The sequence below is a fragment of the Myodes glareolus genome, chromosome 12, assembly GCF_982192425.1.
Source record: "Myodes glareolus chromosome 12, mMyoGla1.1, whole genome shotgun sequence".
Taxonomy (NCBI): domain Eukaryota; kingdom Metazoa; phylum Chordata; class Mammalia; order Rodentia; family Cricetidae; genus Myodes; species Myodes glareolus.
Window position 1 is genome coordinate 9,632,910 of NC_142037.1, and position 25,622 is coordinate 9,658,531.

The following is a 25,622-nucleotide window of genomic DNA, read 5'->3' on the forward strand; positions in this document are numbered from 1 at the left end:
GTCATATATGTATTCAGTTTAGAAGTCATATTTATTTGAAGAGATGGGTTTTAGGCTTCAAATAACTCTGAAAACCATTATTGTGAATCCATTAGAGAGGGGATAAAACAATTCCCTAAATAGGTAGTAACTGACCTGACAAACAGTATGAACCATGTTGGGGTGAGGCTGAACTTAGCCTGGGATTCCCTGAAGAACTGACCTCAATATCATCTAATCTCCAGTCATTAACTTGGTGACATCCCACAAACAGATGAGCCCATGCTCTGACTCCCCATGCAGAGAAACTTTGGGCTCCTCACACAGATGCATGGTGAAGGAGTTCAAAGCCCCCTTGCTTTACTCCCTTGAGCACATATTGGAGTAGATTCAGAGGCAGTAAATGCCTTAAACACAGACTGCTTCAGATTTCTCTGCTCTATGGAAGTGTCTCTCAGCCCTGACCGTTGGTATAGAGCTCCCTCTGCTCCCCTAACATCTGTACTGATGTTCTGTACCTGGGAGAGGTAATGCTTCAACTCCCCAAGACCCAAGTTCTCTGCTCCTCCAGGCCATTGCAATTCAGCAAGCCAGATAGAAAACTGTAAGACGTCCTTGAAGGACACAAAGCAGACACAAGAACACAGGTCTTCTGGTTCGTGCTGGGAAATGATGTGGGATTCCTGTCTATATGATGTGGTTACCATTAATGAATAAAGAAAACTGGCTTGGCCTGATAGGGTAGAACAGAGCTAGACAGGGAAAACTAAACTGAATGCTGGGAGGAAGAAGACAGAGTCAGGGAGAAGCCATGGAGCCCCCCTCCCTCCCTCGCTGGAGACAAATGAGGGAAGGAAGTTTATCTGGTAAGCCACTACCATGTGGCTATGCACAGATTAATGCATATGGGTTAAATTAATAGGTAAGTACAAGCCAATAAGAAGCTAGAGCTAATGGGCCAAGTAGTGATATAATTTATACAATTTCCATGTGATTATTTTGGTTCCATGTAGCTGGAAAAATAAGTGGTCCCTCTTGCCCCAGGGGAATACTTGCTGGTATACCTTTGTTGTCCTGTCAGACATCAGACATCTTCCAGCACCATTTTCTGTGGATTTAGAGAATATAGAGTTTCTGTTCTGTATTTGTGTCCCATGCCACCTTCTGTGATGTTTTTAAGTGAGGATGACCCTAGGCTCATGTATTTGACCACCTGGCTCTGAGTTTATGATGTTATTTGGGGGATGTTAGGAAATATGGCATTTGTGGAGCAAGTCCATTGCTGGGGCAGGCTTTGACTCACACCATTACCAATTCTCTCTCTCTCTCTCTCTCTCTCTCTCTCTCTCTCTCTCTCTCTCTCTCTCCCTCTCTCTGCTACACTTTTCTGTGTGTGTTTTTGTGTGTGTGTATAACTTAGTGTATCACTTTTCAATTTGAAGTTTGTAGGTGACAACTTGTTCCAGTGCTGTGCATAATGAATGTATGTGTGCTCTTGCTATTGTTAACCATGCCTGGCTTCAGCGTGATGCCGCCAGTGTTTTATGTTCTAACTGTAGACAGTCAAACTGGCACTATCATACCTTCATATATTCCTGGTGACTTATTCAATGAAACATAGAGCTTATCCATGATATTTTAATCTACATTACAAATAATGGGTGTTTAATGGTATGTATAAAACAAGCAAGCATTCTTTTCTGATCATTAAGACACACACACCTCAGCCTTGCCTCACACTCCACCACCAGCCACCATTCTTACACCAGCTGTCACTTTCAGCTGCATCTGCAGTTGAGACGTGGAGATATTCAAGCCTTGCTTTCTATTTTCTTTTCAATACTCATGATAAAAACATAGTTCCTTATTTATTATTATTTTTATTTTCAGCATAACTTCTATACCATGATAGAACATAATACTCCCCCAAAAGAGTGAGTTAAAAGATGAAAGACACTTATTTTTTGTCAGGCAAATACAAGACTCTGTTCAACCTTAGGGGATTTGCAAGTGTTCACAAAGGTGATAACAGAAAAGGCACTATATGCAAACCGTGCTACTTAACACAGCAACTGTCAAGGATGGTGAGTCAAGGACAAAGCAGTGGAACTGAGAAGGATGTCTTCTCAATAACAAAAGCACTTATGTTTCAATCCAGGGTGCTGAGGGTGTGGCTCAGTGGTTAAGAACACTAGCTGAACAAGAAGGAGAATCTGAATTCAGATTCCAGAACCCACATAAAAGATGCTGAGTGGGGCTGATGGGCCTGTATCCTCAGTGCGGAGTCAGGAAGACTGCAGATGCTTGCTGCTACCAGCCTCAACAAAACAGTCTGTTCAGGTTCAGGGAGGGACCCCATGTCAAAGGAGTGAGACAGAAAACAGTAGAGGACCCTGACATCTTCCTCTGCTCTTATACAGGCACAGGGACACATACACTGACATACATGTTTAAACACAAGCACCACAGATTTAAAAAGATAGTCACATCTGTTCTAGTTATGTTCTGTTTCTGTGATAAAAACACTGTCCCAAAGTGCTTGGCCAGGAAAGGGTTGATTTGGCTCACATGTCCCACCTGCACTCCATCACTGATGGAAGTCAGGGCAGGTAGGAGCTCAAGCAGGAAGCAGAGACAGGAACCTTGGAGGAAGGCTGCCTGCTGGAGTGCTTCCAGGCTCATGTTCATCTGCTTTCTTAACCAACCCAGGACCTCCTGCCCATGAATAGCCCTACCCAGAGTGGGTTGTCCCGGCTCCATCCATTAGCAACCAAGAAAGTACCCCCTCAAACACGCCCATAGTCTATCTAATGGACACAATCTTGAACTGGGGGCTTCTCTTCCCAGGTGTTTCTAGTTTGTGTCGAGTTGACAAATAGTACCCAGCACAGTCAGTTAGCTCAGCTCTGTGGTAAACAGCTAGACATGTGGTTATGTGGTTAAATTTAAAAGAACAAAACAAAACCAACCCTGATGACCATTTGTCTACAGTGAGTCCACTAAGAAGTGTACAAATAGCGTCTCAGATCTGACAGACTCTAAGGAGTAAGGAATATTTATTACTATACTCATTTGGTCTAACCAGATTATAACCAAGTGAATTTAGGAAATTGAAAAAAATTATCCAAAGAAATTTGAAGTACAGAATCACTCATTTTAAATCTCATTCTTTAGAGATTGATGGCAGTGCTGATGCTAAATAAAACCCAACCTGCCATTTTGATTACCATTAGTGATGATGGAACCAACATCACTGAAGAAATGGCATGTTTATTGTCATTGTAAAATGCTATGTAAATATATTCTAATGGGCATGTGGAAATTATAGAAGTGTTTTTCTTTATTATTATTATTTATTTTTTCCATTCAAAAATTTACACTTCCTTTCTTCCTCCTATTCTCCTCCCTCTCCCCCACTCAGCCTCCTCCATTCCCTCCCTCTTTAAGAGGGAACCCTGCCCTCTGGGAAGTCCAAGCCCCCTCATCCAGGCCAAGGAAGCTTTGCATTCAAATAGACTAGGGTCCCAAAAAGGCAGTACATGCAGTAGAAACAAGTCCCAGTGCCTTTATCAATGGCTTCTCAATCAGCCCCCCATTTCAGCTACATTCAGAGAGTCCGATTTGATCGCATGCTCATTCAGACCTGGTCTAGCTGGATTTGGTGAGCTCCCATTAGAACAGGCATACTGTCTCAATGGGTGGACCAACCCCTCATGGTCCAGACTTCCTTGCTCATCTTCTCCCTCCTTCTGCTCTTCAACTGGACCTTGGCGGACCTTGCTCTGATGAGGGACTTTGTTTCTATCTCCATCCATCGCTGGACGAAGACTCTATGGTGATATTTCAAAATAATCATGAATGTGTTAGTGGGGAAAGGCCAGTTTAGGCAACCCTCTACTCAGCTGCCCAAGGACCTAGCTGGGGACATCCCCGTGGACACCTGGGATCCCTTCTAGAGCCAAGTCTCTTGCCTACCCTAAAATGGCTCCCTTAAAGTAGATATCTTCTTCCCTGCTCCTATACCTGCCTTTCCTCCATCTCTACCCTCCCACTCCCCCAAGCACTCTCCACTGTTTTTCTTTTCAGTTCTCTCTCCCCCTCTCCCTTCCCTCATCCCCACCCCTCCCCCTATGCTCCCAACTTTTGTCCGGAAATCTTGTTTGCTTCCAATTTCCAAGAGGATCTATATATGTTTTTCTTTGGGTTCACCTTGTTATTTGGCTTCTCTAGGCTTAATGTCCTTTGTTTATGACTAGAGTCCACTAATGAGTGAATACATACCATATTCATCTTTTTGGGTCTGGGTTATCTCACTCAGGATAGTGTTTTCTATTTCCATCCATTTGCATGCAAAATTCAAAATGTCATTATTTTTTACCTCTGAGTAGTACTCTAATGTGTATATATTCCACACTTTCTTTATTCATTCTTCCACTGAGGGGCATCTAGGTTGTTTCCAGGTTGTGGTTATTACAAATAATGTTGCTATGAACATAGTTGAACAAATGTTTTGGTAGTATGATAGGGCATCTCTTGGGTATATTCCCAAGAGTGGTATTGCTGGATCCTGAGGTAGATTGATTCCCAATTTCCTGAGAAACTGCCACACTGATTTCCAAAGTGGCTGCACAAGTTTGCATTCCCACCAGCAATGGATGAGTGTTTCCGTTGCTCCACATCCTCTCCTGCATAGGTTTTCATTGGTGTTTTTGATTTTAGCTATTCTGACAGGTGTAAGATGGTATCTCAAAGTTGTTTTGATTTGCATTTCCCTGATTGCTAAGGAAGTTGAACTTGACCTTAAGTGTCTTTTGGCCATTCGAGATTCATCTGCTGAGATTCTCTTTTCAGTTTAGTACCCATTTTTTAATTGGGTTAATTAGAATTTTCATGTCCAGTTTCTTGAGTTCTTTACATATTTTGGAGATCAGACCTTTGTCTGATGTGATGTTGGTGAAGATCTTCTCCCATTCAGTAGGATGCCTTTTTGTCTTAATGACAGTGTCCTTTGCTTTACAGAAGCTTCTCAGTTTCAGGTGGTCCCATTTATTCACTGTTGCTCTTGTTGTCTGTGCTACTGGGGTTATATGTAGAAAGTGGTCTCCTGTGCTCAAGTGTTGCAGTCTACTTCCCACTTTCTCTTCTATCAGGTTCAGTGTGGCCAGATTTATATTGAGGTCTTTAATCCATTTGGATTTGAGTTTTGTGCATGGTGATAGATATGGATATATTTTCATTCTTCTACAGGTTGACATCCAGTTATGCCAGCACCATTTGTTGAAGATGCTTTCTTTCTTTGTTTCTCTCTTTCTTTCTTTCTTTCTTTCTTTCTTTCTTTCTTTCTTTCTTTCTTTCTTTCTTTCTTTCTTTCTTTCTTCCATTGTATACTTTTAGCTCCCTTGTCAAAATTCAGGTGTTCATAGGTTTGTGAGTTAATATCCAGGTCTTTGATTCGATTCCATTGGTCAACGTTTCTGATTTTAACTAGTACAGCTGGTACTGATGCCCAGAGATGGTAGTTCAAAGAGACAGACCCAACCCGGCAGTGGTGGAGAAAGCCTTTAATCCCAGTGCTTTCAAGCAGAGGCAGCTGGATTTCTGAGATCAAGCGTAGCATGGTCTACAGAGCAAATTCCATAACTGCCATGGCTACACAGACAAACCCTGTCTCAAAAATAAATGAATGAATGAACAAATAAATATAAAATAAAAATGTAAATCAAAATAAAAATAGAGGAACATGTAAAATTTAGAGAAGACAGTGAAATTACTATACCACCTCATGTATAGTGAGGAGCTGAGGGCAGGCCTGCTTTTCGTCCCACCCTGCTCCCGCACGGCTAGCTTAGCCGGAAATAACAACACACAAATTGTATTCATTTAAACACTGCCTGGCTCATTATCTTTAGAGAGTTAGTTACTGGCTAACTCTCACATCTTGATTAACCCATTTCTAATAATCTGTGTAGCACCACGAGGTGGTGGCTTACCCGGAAAGATTCAGAATGTCTGACCTGGTGGCTGGTTCCATGGCATCTGCCTCATTGCTCCCTTCCCAGCATTCTGTTCTGTTTACTCCGCCTATCTAATTTTCTGTCCTATCAGAGGGCCAAGGCAGTCTCTTTATTAACCAATGAAAATAACACATAACAGAAGGTCCATCTACATCACTCATGCTTAATATGTGTCTTTGAGAGGACACCAAGAAAAGTTAGGAGTGGAGAAGAATGTCTCAGTGGGAATAGTGGGGTATGAGAGAGGATGATCATCTTGGGCTAAAATGCCCAAAATACATTGAGTACATATATGATATTGTTAAAGAAGAAAAAGCAAGCTCTAAAAGGACATTTAATGCAAAATCATTAAAAAATTGGGTGACTTTATATAGATTATTGTCAGTATTGAATTTCATAAGGGACAAGGGATTAAAGCATTTCCAGTGCTAGGAATTCCTGAAATGTGTTCATGCTAACTATGATGAAATCATTTACATTTCAGAGGTAAGATGGCCAAGCTAAGGACATTACCAAAACATTGTCAAGTTATGTTCGGTGTTGTAAACAATATTTATGCCAGAACTTGGGAATGAAAACCTAATCACAGATTGACCTTTTAGTGGATTTGACTGCTCTTTTCATCTTTAATGGGAAAAACAAACCTTAAACACCTTGGTTCACACTGTAAGTGCTACAGGTATAGATGGAACTATTGTAAGTTCAACTTAACTCCAATAACTGCATGCATTTCAACCTAGCTCAATATGTTTGTGTGAAAAGTGACATAGCCTTGCTATTATATTTGACAGAGAATTTGAAAACAGATATGAAGATTTCCAGAAATAATGTCACTATTTTGGTATAATCACAAGTCCATTTTTCATTAGCATATATGTTTTCTGCCACTGTTATCTGCTGATTTTCAATTGGAAATGTCTAGAATTGCAATCCTTCATTCAACCTAAAAATATTCCGATTACGTTCGTTCTTGACATTTATGGGCCTTTCATAGGACCTTCTCAGAGATGAGACCTCACCCTTCACAGTCACACTGGATTCATGCCATCAGCTTTTCATAGCACCTACACTTGTGAGTCACAGGTCTCAGGGACTGAGCATGCAGACCTGGGAAGATGGTTCAGACATCTTAATGGTAGAGACTGCTCTTGCAGAGGCCTTAAGTTCAGTTCTGAGCACCATGTTGAATGTCTCATAACACTTGTAACCTCAGTTCCTCTGGCCTCCAGGGGCATGCGTACTCACATGCACATGGACAAACACAGACACATACATAACCATAATCAAGAGTTAAAAATCCTTCATATAATTATCCTTTATATGTGACAAAGAGACTACACTTGTAAAATCTCAGCAATATGATGTTCAAATAAGACCTGAACAATGACAACACCAGTTGAACTTCCAAAGTGGTTGAGGAAAAAGCAAGGGACCCATTCCAAAATAAAGAGCAACAGGCAATTATAAAGTACAGACAGAGGGAGAAATAATCTTCCCCAAAGATGAGCCCCCCTATTGGTTATCCAATCCCAAGTGGTCAGACCTAAAAGAAATATGAATTCAGACAATAATAAACTGACTCTTTAAGCTGGATTTATATTTTCATCACCGTGTATGTTGAGAGAAAGAAAGAGAGAGAATTGTTATTAAAGAATAAGAGGCTTCGAATCTGAAGGCCATGGAGAAACCTGGAAGGAGTTAGAGGGATAATGGCTAATGCTATGGTTACATTTTAATTTTTCTATTAGTTCAAAGTGTTAAGCACACTAACAGTAAAATCAGAACCAAAATATCTCACCCCATCTCAGAAATTCACTTAGATCAGAGCTACATCTGTCAAGTCAGTTGTGTCCAACAAGTCCATTTGTTCCTCAAAAGCTATGTCCAATAACTTACACTGTTTTTGTTTGTTTGTTCTTTCTTTTATTCTTTTTTTTTCTTTTCTTCAACAGTGCTTCTCTGTGTATACTTTGCTGTCCTGAAACTCACTCTGCCGACCAGGCTGGTCTTTATCTCACTGAGCTATGTCTACATCTACCCCCTGAGTGCTGGGATACAAGGGGTGTGCCACCACTGCTCTCCTTACTTTTAGGATGATAGCACACTAAAACAAATCCTATTACTTAGATATGTTCAATAACTTTTTAAGACATCACTAAATTGAAGCCCGATCCGTGCTTTAAAAAGATTACCTCTAAATTGGTAGTATATCATTAACATCTTTATATTCCGTAAAGATTTTGTTGCCTACCTATGTGTGCAGATAATGTATCATTTATATATGGTTCCTTTTCAGGGAGGAATTATCAATTTTTATTATAGCTTGTATTGTAATGTGTATCCCAAAACAGTTATCCCTTACTGTGGCACAGAAATGATAAAAGTTCCAACCCATGTACCAGATGATTAATTTAGATCTAATTAATATCCAAACTGCAGTTAGCAACGAGGACAAGAACGCATCTATGGACATCAAGTATGAGGGGAGGAAATTCAAAAATCACTTAAAATCATAAAGCTGTGTTGGTAAAGCAGGACTGCTCATGTGTGACAACAGAGCTTATGGAGTTTTATCCTAGAGAGACTATGAGAGCACTTCTCCGGACTTCTACACTAAGGTCTCCTACTTTCCACCGTGGATAAAAAGAAGCATGAAGCCCATCTAACAAGTGGTAAAATCAGCTCTACCTGACTAGCTTGCCTGGACATAGACAAGATCCACATGGAGTGGGGATCATAATCAATTCATCTCCATAGTGAGTAGAACTGAGGTTTTTTATTGCTTGATCCACTTTCTTGAGCACCTAGATTGTCCAGGTAGCTGTCTCCTGTCAGTCCTGGGCTTTGCTTCCTTCCTTTTTCTTCTTTTCTCCTCCACCTAATGAAGCTTCAGGGCAGATAATTCCTACGTGTGTATCACCCATGCAGGACGAGGATCACAAAGTGGCTAGTTTGTTTTCAGTTTTGACATGGGATGTCACTATATAGCTCAGACTGGCAAGGTATTTGTTCTGTAGTCCAGCCTGACCTTAAACTCACTGAGATCTACCTGCCTCTGCTTCCCCAGGGCTGGGATTAAAGATTTGTGTCATGACATCCAACCATACACATATTTTACTACCCCGAAGTCCAAGATCAGCTTCCTTACAACACAAGCAGAAGTCTACAGCACCACTGAGATGTCCTACACTCAGTCATTTCTTTTCACCCTTAGCCCTCCAGAAATGAAACTGTCCGGGACTAGGAAATCCCTAATTTCTCTAGGCTACCTTCATCAAGTCTCCAGCATTTTCCAGGGAATCTAAGAAGGCATTGCGCTGAATGGAAATTGTACTCTGGAAATTTAGAAGGCCTTGGGATTCATTTTCCTGTTTCCAGGAACTCTCCCCCCCCCCCCTTCTAGCAGGGCAAGGTACATGCGCCACATGAACTGTGTACAGTCTAGAAGGTTGAGACATCCCTCTGATGGCCCCTGACACACTTAGGTCACATTCCCTGCCCAATGCAGAGCTCAGTCAACTCCTGTACCCCTTGCTGACTTTCCATCTGACTCCCTCTATTTTCCAGTAGTTCTGTTCCAGCCCCACTTCCCCAATCCTGATTTAAGCCGGGCTTTCACTCATCTACCTACAAGTTCCAAACACTTGCAGTCTCCTTTACTTCTTAGTCCAGCTGGACTTGGGCTGCCAGTCACCTGATGCTCATCCCTCCCAACTAGACCAATCTGACTGAGCCGTGTTCCAATCCAAGTCTTCCATGGAGAGGCTCTACAATGACCTCCTGGTACTCAATAACCCTGGCTCAGCTTGGAAACTCTGCTTTCCTCTGCTGGCCACATGGGGTCAGCAGTTTTTGAACCAGAGGGATCCAAGGGAAACTAGGTTAGAAGAATGTTTCTTCATTTTCAACCAATTTTTGGAGATCCCTGGTTTTCAATCAGGTACACAGTAGATTCCTATTTCACCTTCTTCTCTCATTTGAATAGATAGGTCAATGTGGCAAAAATGCATCTATATTTGGATTCACAAAAATGTAATACTTTAAAAATTATTAAATTCTATATATTCTAATAGTTCCACATGCATGATCTTCTTTGGTTCTGGAAAGCAGTGTGTGGAAGGGGGAGAAAAGTCAGAAACCCTAAGAGGCTGTAGGTTTCAATGTACCTCATTAGAGCCCTAAGCTGTTGAGGTGGACAGGAAAAAGGCAGGCAGAGTGGCTGTTCCTGTCTGGCAGCACACAACTCCAATGGCCCCAGGGCCCTGAATCCCATGAGTTCTGAACTACTAGCCCTGCAGCTAACTAGAAGTCATTCATTCATTCATGCAGCCAAAAGCATTTATTGAGAACCCACAATGTGTTGGGCACCAGAATAGGAGAGTTTTAAAAGATCCACCTTATCGGACATGGGGTTAAATTTGAAAACATGACAACCAATCAAGACAACAGAGGGTTGGAGAGATGCAGTAAGAAAGAACAGACGAAGGCAATTCACCCAGGATTCCCTTAGTGTAGCCTCATGAATTTAGAGCTTGTCCCTCCATGCATTTGTAAAGCAGGGCCTGGAGGATGAGTGCTGGCCACCCCTTTTCAGAGGAGGGTCCTGATGCATAGGATTCTGCAAAGATTATTCTATGTATAAGGAACTCAGTCTACAACATCTTGGGGAGCTGCAGATCCCATTACCTCACCCTCCTGACCTCATCTACTGCTCCCAGACACCCCATATTCTGCCTTTTCTTTCAGAGGAGATCACCAGGGGCCATGAGGTCAAGCCCCACTCCCACCCCTACATGGCATTTATTGCATCTCTTGGAAACAAAGGTTGCTGTGGAGGCTTCCTGGTAAAAGACAACTTCGTGCTGACAGCTGCTCACTGCAGGGGAAGGTGAGGAGAAGCAGCTGGTCCATGCTTTCTGAGACCCCCAACAGGAGTTTCCATCCTCTGCTTGTGGCTGCTCCTCTGAGAGCTCTCTAGAGGGCAGGGCTGTGACAATGGAAGTCTGACCACAGGGAAACTTTGAGGTCAAAGGGTGAGAGGTCAGAGGCTGCAGCACAGTTGAGTTGAAAGCAACTACACTGGTCAGACTACAGCAGTGGCTGTGGTTGAAAGTACACATTCAGAGTCAATGTAAACTTTGGAATATTGCTTAGAATCAAAAGTGAACCCTCAGGAGTCTAGTGTTCATGAGAAGACAAAGAGCAGTAGGTCACACCCTGAGACCCTTCAGTCTCTTCAAGTCTCCTCAGCTAGAGCTCCACCTTGCCCACCCAGCCTCTTACAGCTACTGGACCGTGTCCCCTCTCAGCCCACATCTCTCATCTCCACTCTGCTCTCTGCAGCTCAATGAAAGTCACTCTAGGAGCCCACGACATCAAGATCAAAGAGGAGACCCAGCAGATCTTCCCTGTGACAAAAGTCATTCACCATCTGGATTTCAATCCAGAACATATCACAAATGACATCATGCTTTTAAAGGTGAGAAGAGCCCCCATCCTGTCCAGGGATTGCTCCTCCTGTTCTCACCACGCCCCTTTCTTCTCTTCCATCCTGGTGTCTCAGCCCAGTAGTCAATGAGCCGCACTCTTCCTTCTTCCCACAGTTGGAGAGGAAGGCCCTAAGGACTAATGCTGTGAGGTCCCTCAGCCTGCCCAGGTGCAAAGTCCATGTGAACCCAGGGGATGTGTGCTCATTGGCAGGTTGGGGAAAAGATGGCCTCAAAAGGCATCTCTACAAATACAACACCAGAGGTGTAGCTGATAGCACAGAAGGACCAGGAGTGTGACTCTTGTTTTCAAGGCTATTACAAGAAAAGCATTGAGATCTGTGTGGGGACCCAAAAATCAAATGTACTTCCTTTAGGGTGAGTTGGATTGTCTTCCTCACTGGGATCTATGGGATGAGAAAAGTAATCTGGTAGCTAGAGACCAAGCATTAGGGACTCCTTTGCCCACTGTGATTTTTCTTTCTGGACACAGCAGTAACCAGTAACTAGTTCGAACCTCAGAGCTGACAAGGAACCACTGTGAAGGCAGCCGGTACAGCAGGATTTGCACAGTTCTCTTGACACCCGAAAGCTGAACTCCCTGTCTGTGTCATTACCACAAGCTGGGGTCTCCTCAGAGCAGGCACCCACTTTTGTCAATGACCTTGTTCTCCACACTCACACGAGGCTCAACCACCTGTCCATAATTCTAAACAACAGTTTGGAGCTGAGGGTCCCACAAACCTTCATAGAGAGTGGATCAGACTTGGAGAGAGGACAGAGGCAGGGCTCAGGAGGGAGGAGAAGCAGTAAGTAACGCTGGCCACAATCAGAGTGGGAAGCCAGGATCCCCTGGCCTGCCCTCGGATCTCCCTCACACAGACCACACCAGTTATGCTTCATGGCGGAATGGGGACTGTTGTGAAATCAGCGTAGTCCCCTGTGGCCCCTCTCTATTTCCAGGGGGATGCTGGAGGGCCTCTCCTGCGTGAAAAAGCAGCTGCAGGCATCGTCTCCTTTGGACATATTCATAATTCAACTCTAAGAATCTTCACCAGAGGGTCACATTTCTTCTCCTGGATAAAGGAAGTGACATACACAGCTAACTGCAGAGCAAAGTAGGCCCCTCCCTGACTCACCATCTTCCTTACAGCTGAGTCCAGGATTGTCCTAGGACAGAGGCCAGAAACTCAATACGTTTCTCTTTGCAGAATCAGAAGCCTGGTTTCATACCACAGTGACCAACTCTGTGCTAGGCAGGCCAATGCCACACTTCTGCTCTCTGCTCCGCTGCAATAAAATACACACACCTTGCCCAAAGCTCAGACTAGGCCACTGTGCAGCTCCTTTTTTTTTTTACACAGCTTTTGCTATGCAGTGCCTGCCCTTGTGACAGGCCTAAAGCCGAGCTCTGGTGTCTCTTGTCTTTGGGCTCAAGGTGAATCTCTTTCTTCTTCTGTTTCATACGAAAGAAAGGAGAGGGAAAGCACCATGGGTCCCGAAGATGGGGAGACAGAGCTGAGGTCTCTGTGGATGGACCTTCCTGCGCAGAGTATTGCTGTTCCACAGCATCACGATTAAGGTGACAACAATTTCAGTATCCCTTCTTTCTCATCTAGAACAGTTTCATTATCCTGCTCTGAAAACAAGGCCAAGTTCCTCCAGCCTCTTAGCCCCACCCCTTCTTTTTTATGCCTTCTCTGAGACTCTATCAACTTCTATGCTTTATACTCCATGCTAATCTTTTCATGTCTCTACCTCTTATTACCCTACCTAGGACACCCAAATCCACGTGTGGTTCTTTTCATTAGGGCCTCAGATCTGTGGTGTCAGCCTCAACCACAACCTGACAGGGAGGGGATTGAAAAAGGTCCAGGGCAGAAGTGGCATGACAGAGGGTCCATGGAGGCCAGGTTTGTAAATGACTTTAGGCAGTTAGCGTCTACTGGGACATTTTTCAGAAAATTGGCATTTCCCCCACACCCGGGAGTGGGCAGTAGGTAGAGAACAACACAACTAAGATGGCCTTGCTGTATTATTTTAAAGGTAACAGATACAGAACCAGTATGAAGGTTTAAATCCTATGAGACGCGCATATTCAGAAGTATAATTCAGAAATAGAAAAAAATAATTCAGTAGCAGAATTAAATGTGAATCAAGAGGTTGTGAAATAAAGAAAAATGAAAAAAATGTGTGGCGAAGTACATGTGATATTTTGACATTCTTGGTTACTGCTGCATCCATAGTTCCTAAGGCTCACTGGGCTTCTCATTGTTAGGAAGTTCTTGAGATGAGATTCAGAAAGTAGCCTGAATGTGTGGCTTCTTGTTAAATTAAAGTCTTTCTTTGTTGGTCTAACATTATTAAGAAAAAAAATTCAAGTTGCCAGGCACGGTTGCTCATGCCTTAATCTAGTCCTTGGGAGGCAGAGGCAGGCAGATCTCTGAGAACAAGCCCAGTCACAGTTACAGACAGAGATGTTGTATCAAAACAAGCAAATAAAAAATTTAAATTAACTTAAACATAAAACTCCAAGCAGCTTTGGCTCAGGGTCCTGTCCTGTCTGACACTTAACAGACAGCATGGCTGGTAGATACTGCCTAATGGCTCCCTGTCCCAAACAGACAAAGTATCACATTTTTCTGGGAGATGAAGTAAAATCTCCCTTTGGATCAGGCAAGCTTCAAATATATGCTTTTATATAGGAAGAGATAGAGGTGGTACACAGTTTCTGATCAAGAACTGGAAAACAAGCCCTGCTCTGGGACAGACTAAGGACCCAGCTCCTTTAGAGACAGCAAATACAAAGAAGATTGCAGATTCAAAGAAAATGTGTGCTAAATATCATACAATCACAAATGTATTCAGTTCAGATGTCATATTTACTTTGAGGAGATGGTTCTATATCTTTGAAAACCGTTATTGTGTATCCATTAGAGAGGAGATACAATAATTCCTTACAATAGGTAGTAACTGACCTGACAAACAGTATGAACCATGCTGCGGTTAGACTGAACTTAGCCTGGGATTCCCTGAAGAACAGACCCCAATGTCATCTAATCTCCAGTCAGTAACTTGGTGGCATCACACAAACAGATGTGCCAATGCTCTGACTCCCCCTGTAGAGAAACTCTGGGCCCTTCCCACAGCTGCATGATGAAGGTGTTCAAAGCCACCTGCATTGCTCCCTTGAGCACATACTGGAGTAGATTCAGAGGTAGTAAATTCCTTAAATACAGACTGCTTCAGATTCCTCTGCTCTATGGAAGTATCTCCCAGCCCTGACCATAGCAGGGAGCTCCCTCTGCTCCCCTAACATCTGTACTGATTGTTCTGTACCTGGGAGAAGAAGTGCTGCTACTTCCCAAAACACAACTTCTCTGCTCCTCCAGGCCATTGCAAATCAGCAAGCCAGAGAGGAAATTGTAAGACACCCCTGAAGGACACAGAGCAGACACAAGAACACAAGGTCTTCTGGTTCGTTCTGGGGAATACATACTGGAGGAATACATACCTCCATTGTCCTATTAAATGTCATAAATCTTTCATCCCAATTTTCTGTGGACTTAGGGAATATAGAGTTTCTGTTCCGTATCTGTGTCCCATGCCACCTTCTGTGGTGGTTTTTAGTGACGACATCCTCCCTAGGTTCGTGTATTTGAGAACCTGGGTCCTTGTTGATGATGCTGTTTTTGGATGTTATGAAATGTGACTTTGGTGGAGCAAGTCCATTGCTGGGGCGGTTGACTTACACCATTACCAGTTCTCTCTCTTTCTCTCTGCCATGCCTTCCTCTCTCTCTCTCTCTCTCTCTCTCTCTCTCTCTCTCTCTCTCTCTCTGTGTGTGTGACTATAATGTATGACTCTTGATCATAAAGTTTGTAGATGACAACATGTTCCAGTGCTGTGCAAAATGGATATATGTGTGCTCCTGCTATTATGAAACATGCCTGACTTCAGTGTGATGCTGCCAGTGTTTTATGTCCAACTGCAGATAGTTCAACAGGACCCTACATACTTTCATGTATGACTTTAATAAATGAAACATAGAGCACACTATGATGGTTTAATCTACATTACAGACAATGGGTATGTAATGGAATTTAGAAAAGATGCAAGCATTTTTTTTTGATCATTGAGAACACACACACATCTCAGCTTTGCCTCCACACCACCACCTAGTCACCATTCTAATACTCAGCTGTCAATTCTTGCTGCATCTGCAGCTAATCCTCTAAGTACTCAAGTCTTCTTTTCTATTTTATTTTCAATTTTCAAAATAAAAATAAGTATAGTTTCATATTTATTATTATTTTTAATTGCAGCATGGCTTCTATACTATGATAGAATTTAATACAATCCCAAAAAGGGAGAAGATTGCTCAACGGAAAGGGGGCAGACAGCAACTTTTTTGTCAGGTAAATACAAGGCTTTTGGGAACTTATGAGAGTTCACAAAAGTGGTAACAGAAAAGGCATTATATGAAAACAATGCTACCAAATCAGCAGCTGTCAAGGATGGTGACACAAGGACAAACAGTGGAACTGAAAAGGATGTCTTCTTAATAACAAAAGCACTTATATTTCTATTTAGGCTGATAAGGATGTGGCTCAATGGGTAAGAGCACTAACTGAACAGGAAGGATAATCAGAGTTCAGATCCCAGCACTCACATAACACATGCTGAGTGGGGCTGATGGGCCTGCATCATCAGTGCAGACACAGAAAGCCTGCTGATGCTTGCTGCTACCAGCCTCAACAAAACAGTCTGTTCAGGTTCAGGGAGGGACCCTATCTCAAAGGAGTGAGACAGAAAACAATAGAGGATCCTGACATCTCCCTCTGCAGTTATACTGGCACAGGGACACATACACTGACATACATGTGTACACACAAGCACCACATATTTAAAAAGATAGTTACACTTGTTCTAGTTACATTCTGTTACTGTCCCAAAGAAAGCACTTGGCCAGGAAAGGGTTGATTTGGCTCACATGTCCCATGTGCACTCCATCACTGATGGAAGTCAGGGCAGGCAGGAGCTCAAGCAGGAGCAGAGGCAGGAACCTCGGAGGAAGGCTGCCTGCTGGAGTGCTTCCAGGCTCATGTTTATCTGCTTTCTTATCCAACCCAGGACCTTCTGCCCATGAATAGCCCTACCCATAGTGGGATAGGCCCAACTTCATCCATTAGCAACCAAGAAAGTACCCCTACAAACACGCCCATAGTCTATCTAATGGACACAATCTTGAACTGGGGGCTTCTCTTCCCAGGTGTTTCTAGTTTGTATTGAGTTGACAAACAGTACCAAGCACAGTCAGTTAGCTCAGCTCTGTGGCAAACAGCTAGACATGTGGTTATGTGGTTATATTGAAAAGAACAATACAAAATAAACTCTGAAAGCTATTTTTAATAGTGAGTCTATAAGCAATGTAAAATAAAATTTCATATTTGGTATGTTATATGGAGTGAGGAATATTTATTACTGAATTCATTCTGTTTCATCCAGATTATTCCCAAGTGAATTGAAGAAACTCAAAAAAAAATCTATCCAGAGAAGTTTGAAGACCAGAACCACTAATTGTAAATTCTACTCTTTGAGGATTGGTGGTCGTGCTAACGCTAAATAGAGCCCAGTCTACCATGTTGATTACAGGTAGTGATGCTGGAGGTAACTTGACTGAAGAAATGGCTTCTTTAGTGCCATTGAGACACTAGATAAGGATATTTGTAGGGGGGTAGTGGAAGAATATATGGATGTGGTGTCTTTCGTCCATAATCAACCTTACTAGTACAACTTCTGCTGATGCCCAGAGATGGGAGGTCACATACACAGACCCAGGCTGGCCGTGGTGGAGAAAGCCTTTAATCCAGCGCTGGGGAGATTACAGTACAACTACTACACTAAAAGCATGTTTATTGGTGTGTCCTTGCAGAGGTCATCAAGAAAATTTATGCGCAGAGAAGAAGGCCTCACTGGGAATGATGGAGTTTGAGAGGAAACAACTATGGTCAAGAATAACCAAAATACATTGAATCCATGTATGAAGTCAAAGAAAAAAATAAGTACTAAAAAATTTAATGCAAAATGATTTAAAATGGTAACATCATATAAATCATTTTCAGGACTGCGTTTCATAAGGAGCAAGGAATTAAATCATCTCCAATGACAGAAATTCCCAAGAAGTATTTATGCTAGCTATAGTGAAACTTACGTTTCAGAAGTAAAATGGTCGTGCTGTGTACATTATCAAAATATGTCAAGGTACATCTAGTGTTGTAAACAATATTTATGCCAGAACGTCGGAATGAAAACATAATCACAGATTGACCTTTTAGTGGATTTGACTGTTCATTGCATCATTAACGGGTAAACCAACCTGTCAATACCATGCTTCACACCATAAGTGCTTCAGGTGAAGATGGAATTATGGTAAGCACAAATTAAGGCATATATTAGCATTTCAATGCAGCTGAACATGGTTCTGTAAACAGTGACATATCCTTGCTACCATATTTGACAGAGAATCTGAAAATAGATATCAAGATTTCCAGAAATAATGTCACTTTTTTGGTATAATCACAAGTTCGTTTTTCGTCAGCGTACATGTTATCTGCCACTGTTACCTGCTGATTGTCAATTGGAAATGCCTAGAACTGCAATTCTTCATTCAACCTAAGAATATTTTTGATCATGTCCCTTCTCGACACTTATGGGCCTCTTACAGGACCTTCTCTACATTCATGGGCCTCTTACAGGACCTTCTCTACATTCATGGGCCTCTTACAGGACCTTCTCAGATGAGAGCTCACCCTTCACAGTCACACTGGATTCACACCATCAGCTTTTCATAGCACCTACACTTGTGAGCCACAGGTCTCAGTAACTGAGCGTGCAGGCCTGGAGAGATGGCCCCGATGTCTTAATGGTAGGGACTGCTCTTGCTGAGGGCCCAAGTTCAGTTCTGAGCACCCATGTTGAATGTCTCATAACACTTGTAACCTCAGCTCCTCCAGCCTCCAAGGGCGTGTGTACTCACATGCACATGCCCCAACACAAACACAGACACATACACACAATCAATAGTTAAATCCTTGATGCAATTATCCTTTAGATATGACAAAGAAACTATACCTGTGAAATCTCAACAATACGATTGCTCAAACAAGATTTGAACAATGACAACACCAACTGAGCTTCTAAAGTGTTTGGAGAAAAATATCAAGGACTCCATTCCAAGATGAAGAGCAACAGGCAATTATAAAGTGCTGAGAGGAGAAATAGTCTTCCTCAAAGGTGAGTCCCCTAATGGTTATCCAATCCCAGTGGTCAGACCTAAAAAGAAATATGTGCTCCAGCAATAATAAACCAACTCTATCAGCTGGATTAGTATTTTTATCTCCTTGTATGTTTAGAGAAAGAGAGAGAATGCTCACTAAAGATTAAGAGGCCTTGAATCTGAAGGGGATGAAGCAACCTGGGAGGATTTAGAGGGATAATAGCTGATGATATGATTATATTTCAATTTTTCTATTAATTCCAAGTGTTAACCACACTAACAGTAAAATTAGAGTCTACATATCTCACCCCATCTCAGGGATTCACTGAGATTGGAGCTATGTCTATCAAACTAGTTGTGTCCAACAAGTCCAATTGTTTTTCAAAAGCTGTGCCCCATAGCCTACAAAGGTCTTGTTGTCCTCATTCACTGTTTTAGTTTGTTTGGTCTTTCCTTTGTTCTTTTTTCTTTTTCGGAGACTGGGTTTCTCTGTGTAGCCTTGTGTGTCCTGGAACTCACTCTGTAGACCAGGCTGGCCTTGAACTCACAGAGATATGTCTACCTTTGCCTGTCGAATGCTGGGATTAAAAGGGCTGTGCCACCACTGTTCTCCTTACTTTTAGGATGAAAAAATGCTAAAATACATCCTGCTATTTAATTGTGTTCAATTTCTTTATTAGATATTACCACATTGGCGCCTGCTCCATAGTTTTAAAAGATTCCCTCCAGATGGGTACCATACAATTAAGATTATTATATTCTGTAAGCATTTTGTTGCATACTTGTATGTGCAAATATTGTGTCATTTAGATATGGTTCCTTTTCAGGAAGTAAATATCTATTTTCAATAGAGCTTATATAGTAATGTGCAACCCAAAGCCATTATTCCTTCACTGTGGTCCAGAAATGCCAAAAGGTTACGGCATATGGTCTGGATGAGTAATTTAGATCCGATTAATAATATTAGGACAGAAGTTCAGAACTGAGATAAGAAAGCCTCTATGCATAAAAATATGAAAGAAAAAATTCAAAAATATTTGAAAAACATAAATCCGTGGGGGTTAGCAGAATCTGGTTGCTCTGTGATTATCTGGATATGTGTGATTACACACACACACACACACACACACACACACACCTGTTGTCAGAGCAAGGCCAGCCTGCATCACCTCCTACAGTTGATCTCACACAGCTCTAACCGTTTTGTGTTTTAAGCTCAGATCCTCAGCTCATTCTAGTCTATATGAACCTTTTCAAGGGCTGGATCCCTAACTGTTTCACTTCCAGATTCAGTCCACTAAATAAACACTCAAGATTTTACCAAGGTCCTCATTTATCTACATAAAATCCCAGGAAATTTTGTAGAAAGTGCCACTGCAGTCCTCAGCAGGAAAGTCAAGGCCAAACTTATCTTACTAACCTTTAAATTCAATCCCTGCTTAGGGATAGATGCCAATACATAGTAAACAGGTAACTGATACATGTTGCTGTGATTGGTTATTATACTTAATTATGTATGTAAGACATGTTCATTGGCCACAGGGAAAACATTGAAATATCTCTTTGACATCCTAGCAGTTTAGGAGAGACAAACTGAGTTAAGATTAATTCATCAGACTATTTCGACTGCTGGTACCATAGTGTGATCAGAAGTCTGAGAGATCAATGAGATGACATACTGAAAACTTCACTAAATAGTGTACAACTTTGTCTATGTATTTGTAGTGCTCTAACTGTTTCAGGGTTAACTGGTTGTCTGTATTATTTAAAATGGAAAGAAAGAAAGAAACCAAAAGAGATCTTACAGGATGCAAAAGAATATAAGAAGTAAGAAAGTACATTCTTGGGTTCAATGTAAACACTGGACTTCCTGGGTTCTCAGGGCCTCTCAACCACAGTTTCCACACCGTCTGCTCTCTTGGTCTTTATCCCAGCTTAGCTCGTGTCAATGCGGTGATACTGACACTTTTACCCAAACCAGAAAATGTCCTTAAGTACTGTAGCCAATCAGAGCAGAGGTGCACAGGTTTAAAAGGCCTGTGAGATCACTGAGCGCTCACCTCCTTCATCCTTCAAGGGCTGTGTCCACTCTGCCCTCCTCCACCTGAGAGCCTTCCTGGGAAGATGGCAGCAGTCCTGATTCTCCTGACCTTTCTTCTGCCTCTTGGATCTGGTGCAGGTGAGTGAACACCCCGGTTGTAGAGGTGCCATCCCATAATACCTCTGTGGAGTTTCTGCCCACTTCTAGTCAAGAACCTCCTGCACTCAACCAGGAGCTTTCTAAACCTAAGGTCACATTCCATACTCAGACCTGGCTAGATTCTCAACTAGGTCTGGAGAAGTGTCTTAGAAGACATGGTGGGCACTAGTGTAACACCCGAATCTGCTGTTACCTTCTCGGTACGGGTCGAGCCTACCTTATGCGAGTTTGGGCAAAGGCCTGGAGATTGAACAAAGACACAAAAGACCAGGGTCATTCGACAAGAGATCACCGAATGCCACTTTATTCAGCTTAATGCAAAGCTAATATACCCTGGCCCCAGTAAAGGAATTCCCTCCCAGGCAGAGGGGAAACTGGCGCCATAGGGGAACTGGCGCTGTATGGGACCTAGAGCTGTTGGGACTCCTTCCTGGGCAGGGGGTTGGGGGCAGAGAGCAGCGACAGGAAATTATCATACCAAAGATGAACAATGCCCTACAGCTAAATCACCAGGCTATGGCAGAGAGAACACAGGGACAGCAGGAGGCTTTAGCTGGCAGACCAAACTGTCCTTGAGACACACCCCAGGGAGTAAGGGGAGACCAGGCCCTACAACTAGCTTCTCCCTGCTCTTTTTGTCACCTGGAGAGTGGATCATCCTTAAAAAGAGAAGTGGCAGAGAATGCAATAATACTAAAAAGTACATTAACCACCTGAACCCAGACCCAGGGCAGCTTTAACAATCAGCCAGTAATAGGGGTAAGGCCACCAACTCAAGAATATTTAGTAACCTTCACGCTTAGGCTGCTGAAGAAAGAGGCCCAGGGTGACAAGTTGCCAGCATTGCACCCTCCACTACTTTTGCAGTCTGGTGTTGGTTGGCTTCTCCACTTCTTTGTGGTTATCATCTATTCCCATTTTTGCCAGAACACCCTTCTAATGTCTCCCAGGTTCTGGATCCCATGAGTTCTGAACCAGTATTTATAAAGGTAAGTAGTAGCCACTCATCAATGCAGCTAATCATTCACTGAAAATACAAGATATGGTGGGCATCAGAATAAGAGAATTTTAGAAAACCCTCCTCCATAGCTCTTGGGGGTAAACAGTAAGAAAATTATAACAAGGAGTATATTAGAGTTGGGGAGACTCAGTAGCAAAGAAAGGCTGAAGGGAAGCCACCCAGTATCTGCGTGGTTACTGGCATCATGAAGATAGAGATTTTGTCCCTCCATGTATTTGTAAAGTAGGGACTGGAGGGCAAGTGCTACCCACCTCTCCTCAGAACAGGGCACTAAGGCTAAAGATTGAGCAAATATTGTTCAATGTGCAAAGGATTCTGTCTTAAACAGTTTGAGGAACTGCAGATCTCACCCCTTTACCCCTCAAACGTCTTCCCTCCTCATCTCATCTGCTGCTCCCAGACACTCCATAAAGCCTTTTCTTTCAGAGGAGATCATCGGGGGCCATGAGATCAAGCCCCACTCCCACCCCTACATGGCATTTATTGCATCCGTCCACGATAATGAGAACAGGAGTCGCTGTGGAGGCTTCTTGGTAAAAGACAACTTCGTGCTGACAGCTGCTCACTGCAAGGGAAGGTGAGGAGAAGGAGCTAGGTCATGCTTTCTGAGACCCCAACAGGAGTTTCCATCCTCTACTTGTGGCTGCTCCTGTGAGAGCTCACTAGCGGGCAGGCTGTGACAACAGAAGTCTGACAACAGGATAACATTGAGGACAAAGAATGAGAGGTCAGAGGCAGCAGCACACTAGAGCTGAAAACAACTACACTGGTCAGACCAAAGCAGTGGCTGCGGTTGAACGGACACATTAAGAGGCAATGTGAACTTTGGAATATTGCTGAGAGGCAAAAATATTCCCAGTAGTTTAATGTCCTTGTGAAGTAAAGAGGAGCACGTCAAACCCTGAGATGCTCCTGTCTCCTCAAGTCACCTCAGTTAGAGCCCCACCATGCCCACCCAGTCTCTTACAGCTCCTGGACTGTGTCCTCTCTCACCCCTCTCACTCCACATCTCTCATCTGCACTCTGCTCTCTACAACTCAATGAAAGTCACTCTAGGAGCCCACAACATCAAGATCCAGGAGAAGACCCAGCAGATCATTGCTGTGGCTAAAGCCATCCCACACCCAGCCTATAATCCTCAGGATAGCTCCAATGACATCATGCTCTTAAAGGTGAGAACTGTCCCCATAGCTTCCTGTGCTTTGCTTGCTCAGGGATTGCCCCTCCTCTCCTGCTCTCATTCTGTTCCTTCCTTCCCTGCCATCCTGATTCAGAAAGGGGCCCAGGCTCCTGACTGAGCTGCTCTCTCCTGCTTCTTCCCCCACAGCTGGAGAGGAAGGCCAAGATGACTAAAGCTGTGAGGCCTCTCAACTTACCTAGTAGCAAGGTCCATGTGAAGCCAGGGGACGTGTGCTATGTGGCTGGTTGGGGACAGTTGGCCCCGAAGGATAAATTCCCAAATACCCTACAAGAGGTGGAGCTGACAGTCCAGAAGGATCAGGAGTGTGAGTCCCAGTACCTAGATGGTTACAACAAAGCCATTGAAATGTGTGTGGGAGACCCAAAGATCAAGAGAGCTTCCTTTTATGTAAGTTTGATTTTCAACTTCTTTGTGTTCTGTGGGAGGGAAAAGCAATCTGAAACCCAGAGAGCAAGTTTCAAGGAACTCTTTGTTTTGATCTTTCTCCATGGAAACAGCAGTAACCAGCAACTAACTAGGCCCTCAGAGCTGACAAGGAGCTTCAATGAAGACAGTTGGTATAAAACAGGAGTGCATAGTCCTCCTGACTCCCAGGCCCAGGCTTTAGAAAGCAGTGTGCCCTGTGTGTGTCATTACCTCAGAGCAGGCACCCACATTTGTCAATGGTCTGGTCCTCTATGCTGCCATCAGTCTCACTCACCTGTCCCCATGTTCTTAAACAATTGCCTGGAGCTGAGGGTCCCACACACCCTCATAGGGAGTGGATCACAGACGAGGTGAGAGGACAGAGGCCTGGTTCTGGTGGAAGTGAAGCAGTAACCCTGTCTATGTCAGAGTGGGAAGCCCAGCGGCCCCAGGCCTGCCCTCCGATCTTCCATAAGCAGAGCACACAAGTCATACTCCTTGGAGAGGAGCCTTGATGTGAGAGAGCGGTTGGGACTAGGGTGAACAACAGCTTAGTCTTCTGTGACCTTTCTCCATTCACAGGGAGATTCTGGAGGACCTCTCGTGTGTAAAAATTCAGCTGCAGGCATTGTCTACTTTGGACACACTGATGGTTCACCTCCAAGAGTCTTCACCAGAGTGTCAAGTTTCCTATCTTGGATAAAGAGAACAATGAAACGCAGCTAACTACAGAGCAAACCAGACCCCTCCCTGACTCACCATCTTCCCTACAGCTGAGTCCAGGATTGCCCTAGGACAGAAGCCAGCATCTCAATAAAGGTGTCTTTGCAGAATCAAAAGACTGGTTTTTATCACAGCGACCAACTCTGTGCTAGGAAGGCCAATGTCTCATTTCTGCTCTCTGCTCGTCCCATGTCCATACTCACATCTTGTCTAAAGCTCCTGCAAGGCTTCTGTCCAGATTGTTTGTAATTGTCCCACTGTGCAGTGCCTGCCTTCTTACATGCCTAAAGTCAAGCTGTGCTGTCTCTCATCTTGGGGCTCAGGCTTAACTCTTGTCTTTCTCTCGGTCATATGGACAAAAGGAGAGGGAAAGCATCATTGGTCCAGGAGATTTGGGAGACAGAGCCTAAGGTCACTGTTGATGGATCTTCCTGGGCAGAATATCTCTGTCCTACTGCTTTACCACTTCATGTCACCAACATGACAGCAATTTCAGTATCCCCTCTTTTTCATCTAGAAAAACTTTCATTATCCTCCTCTGAAAACAGGGCCAAGCTTCCTTCAGCCTCTTAGCTCCATCCCCTTCTCTTTTATGCACTGACTCTATCAACTCCTATGCTTTACAGTCCATGATAATCTTTACAAGTCCCCACTTTTTACCCTCTACCCAGGACACCCAAATCCACATGTGATTCCGTTCATTAGGGCCTCAGACCTGGGGTGTCAAGTGGGCAGGGAAGTGACTCACAAGAGTCCAAGGCAGAAGTGTCATTACAGAGGATCCATGGAGGACAGGGCTCTCAGTGTCTCTCTCCATAACCATACACCCTACTTCCCACATGTTCAGGACCTCCTCTCCATGGATGAGACGAACCACAGTTGGCTAGGACCAACTCTATCCAATAGCAATCAAAAAACTATGCCCACAGTCAATGTAACAGGTACAATCCTCAACTGAGGGCTACTCTTCCCAGGCGTTTCTAGTTTGTATTGAGTTGGCAAAAAGTGCCCAACACAGCCAGTTAGATAAGTTTTGTGGTAAAAAGCTAGACATGAGGTTATGTGGTTGTATTTAAAAGAACAAAACAAAACAAACCCTGCCGACCATTTGTTGATAGTGAGTTTGCTGAGAGGTGTACCTGTGATTCAGTGACTGACAGGCTCTAAGGAGGGAGAAATATTTATTTCTAAACCCTTTGGTGTCACCAGATTATGACCACATGAATTGAGTAAAATTTAAAACAATTCCATCCAAAGAATTTTGAAGACCAGAACCACTAATTGTAAATCCTACTCTTTGGAGATTGATGGCCG

At 43.3% G+C, this 25,622-nt stretch overlaps 1 pseudogene; it reads left to right on the forward strand.

The window, feature by feature from the left end:
* The first annotated feature begins 1,884 nt into the window (after positions 1-1,884).
* On the forward strand, positions 1,885-24,390 carry LOC125397685 (uncharacterized; annotated as a pseudogene).
* The last annotated feature ends 1,232 nt before the right edge of the window (positions 24,391-25,622 follow it).